Source organism: Miscanthus floridulus, unplaced genomic scaffold, assembly GCF_019320115.1.
Source record: "Miscanthus floridulus cultivar M001 unplaced genomic scaffold, ASM1932011v1 os_1823, whole genome shotgun sequence".
Taxonomy (NCBI): Eukaryota; Viridiplantae; Streptophyta; class Magnoliopsida; order Poales; family Poaceae; genus Miscanthus; species Miscanthus floridulus.
Genome location: NW_027097936.1, coordinates 19,737 through 21,967, shown reverse-complemented (window position 1 = coordinate 21,967; position 2,231 = coordinate 19,737).

Genomic DNA, 2,231 nt, shown 5'->3' with positions numbered 1-2,231 from the left:
AACAGATTAAATTGTCAAAATTATCATATGTGTTTCCTATTTTCTCCACTTCAGTCAGTTAATATACAACATCTTGCTTTTTTTTCTCCATTTTCCTATGTCAATATGCCAAAAGTACAACGCCAAAGATATGTCTAGGCGCTAGTCAGAGGCTGCCTGCCTGCCTTGTGGCTAGTAATTTTTGAAACATGGGTCAAAATTATCATTAAAACTACATATTTAAATTTGAATATAGAAGTAAAGATTCAAAGTGTCAGTTTCAAGAGCTGCATATTCAAAAATTGTATCATAGGACTACATGTTTGGTGTGTAAGGTATGGCCAAAACTAAAATTCCACCACCCAGCAAAAAATCTGTATTATGTGATACATTTTTTCCCGAACAACGCAAGAGAGCTGCCATGTCATTTCATTGAGCGAAAAGAAATACAGAGACAGGCCCAGTCGGCCCTACTGCCCAAAATATCATATGGATTATAGACACCCCCACAAACATAAAAACCTGATGCTTATAGCCCAATCCCTAAATTCAACATCCTCATAAAAACTCTAAAAAGATGATAAACTACTGGACTCACACAGCAAATTTTTACAGATATATGCATATGAATTTGTAACTTACGGAAGCTGCATACTGTGAAGATTATTGAAAACCAGAAAAACAAACTAGCTATGACTAATACCATCACTGGTAAAGCTCACCTAACAATGTGCATAAATGTAGACAACTACTGAATTCACTGAAACTTAGAAACATACTACTTTGTTTTTAAGCAATATCATGCTCTATAAGCCTAAGCAGATGTCATAATCAAAACCAGAAAAACTGCAGCAAAACAAACACAGCACGAAACGTAGAGCGACTGGGGTTTACTCACCGAGGAACGAAGAGATTAGTCACCGGATCTCGAGCTGCTGTTGACCCGTGTAGCCCCGGCAGAGGAAGGTTCCGTCGTCGGGGGCTGGGCGCCTGGGGCCGGGTGCGGGACCGGTGGCGTGGCCGGCGGCGGAAACCCTAGGCGCGCAGGGGCAGGCGCCGGGGGCCGGGTGGGGAGGGGGGGGGGAAGAGGGGGGTTGAGGGCGAGGAGGGACTGTCGAGGGCGGGGGGAAGGGACCGGGCGCGTGGCGGGTGCGGGACGCTGGGGTCGGCGCGGGGGGGGGCTGGGGACCGGGTGCGGGTGTCGGCGTGGGGGGCGGGCGCCGGGGGGGCGTGGGACGCTGGGGGGTCGACGCGCGGGGGAGGACGCCGGGGGCCGGGCGCGGGACGCCGGGGGTCGGCGCGCGGGGGCGGGCGCCGGGGACCGGGTGCGGGTGTGGGCGGGCACGGGACCGGTGGCGGAAACCCTAGGCAGCCTGATGGCGTCGGAGGAAGAAGACAGCGCCCAGACGATGACTCTAGTGCGCTTCCTCCTATTTATACTAGGTACCATTTGTAGGGGCGGTTCCTGATCCAGTCGCCCCTACAAATGCATTTTTAGGGGCGGTTCCTGATCCAACCGCCCCTACAAATATTTTCTATTTTTTTAAATTATAAATTCTATATTTTTTATATCATAAAAACACAACGTAATATAAAAAAATTGTGTATATACACAAATATAATATTTTGTATTATTCTATATGTGAAGAAATATAGATATAAACAATTGTAGTCAAAACAATATAGAAAACAAAAAAAAACAAAAAAAATTTGAATTTTTAAAACTTCGAATACAATTTTATGACGTTAAATGAAATAAAATGAAAATGTTGTAACATAAAAGTTGTACAACTCATCAACATGTACAACTTTTATTTTGGTCATCTTGTCATGTGACTTTGTTTGAACGATTCAAATTTTGAAATTCAAATAATTTCAACTTGAAACAATATTTTGAAAGAGTAAATGATTTCACATGAAAAACTCATGAATACCAAAGTTGTAAAGGGTAGTCTCACACACATGCATAAAATGTAGTCTCATACACATACAAAATATGTAGTCTTACACATGTACATAAATATATAGTCTCACACGCATGCATAAATGAAGTCTTACAAACATACACTTACACAAACACTCCACGTTCAACAACTAGCTAGCCCGCTGTAACAACTTTCCCTTTGACACCTTTTCGTTCTCATGGCATTATGTCATTGGGGAGGTTCTTTTCCACAACACTAATCTTCTTAGAAAAGTCTGTGAATAGCGGTATCTCATCGTAGTTATTGTAAGCTTCAACATCATCCACG